The following is a 1,078-nucleotide window of genomic DNA, read 5'->3' as shown; positions in this document are numbered from 1 at the left end:
AGGCACAACATGGGTTAGGTTAAGGCACAACATGGGTTAGGTTAAGGCACAACATGGGTTAGGTTAAGGCACAACATGGGTTAGGTTAAGGTACAACATGGGTTAGGTTAAGGTACAACATGGGTTAGGTTAAGGTACAACATGGGTTAGGTTAAGGTACAACATGGGTTAGGTTAAGGTACAACATGGGTTAGGTTAAGGTACAACATGGGTTAGGTTAAGGTACAACATGGGTTAGGTTAAGGTACACATGGGTTAGGTTAAGGTACAACATGGGTTAGGTTAAGGTACAACATAGGTTAGGTTAAGGTACAACATAGGTTAGGTTAAGGTACAACATAGGTTAGGTTAAGGTACAACATAGGTTAGGTTAAGGTACAACATAGGTTAGGTTAAGGTACAACATAGGTTAGGTTAAGGTACAACATAGGTTAGGTTAAGGTACAACATAGGTTAGGTTAAGGTACAACATAGGTTAGGTTAAGGTACAACATAGGTTAGGTTAAGGTACAACATAGGTTAGGTTAGGTTAGGTTACACGTTGTTGTAAGGAAAGGTGTAGGGGGGGGGGGCGGGGGCGGCAGGTTCCTTGATAGTGATTATAGTAAGTGAATGCTTGTGACATGATCAGATTTGTCACGTCAGGATGCACCTTTGGCTTATTAGAGGCGGCGCTCCAATTCTATGCTTGTGTGAGACCTGTGTCTTTGACTCATGTCATTGTTTGTGCGCTGTGACAGGAGGTACTATTGTGATGTTGGGTGCACCGTTGTATAGGACATGTGTGGGTGTTGGTGCCTGGTCTGCGCAATGGTGGATGTCGAAAGGCTGGGATATTGTATTTTTCCGCATGGACCTCCTGGTCTGGTTGTGATAGTGTGGATTGTGTAATGTGGCGGAGAAGATGCACTGGATGTTGTTCCATGCTGGTGCTTACATATTGTATGTGCGCCCGTTAGAAGCAGAGAGTGGTGCGTGATCAGAGTGTCTGGCTGACGTGTGGTTCCCATTGTGGGCAGACTCTTTCAGCATGTATACGGACAGTTGTGTATATTTGCTGTAGTTTGATGGCTCTGCA

The sequence above is a fragment of the Schistocerca piceifrons genome, unplaced genomic scaffold (assembly GCF_021461385.2).
Source record: "Schistocerca piceifrons isolate TAMUIC-IGC-003096 unplaced genomic scaffold, iqSchPice1.1 HiC_scaffold_210, whole genome shotgun sequence".
NCBI classification, from domain to species: Eukaryota; Metazoa; Arthropoda; class Insecta; order Orthoptera; family Acrididae; genus Schistocerca; species Schistocerca piceifrons.
Note: the sequence above shows the minus strand (reverse complement) of the source record.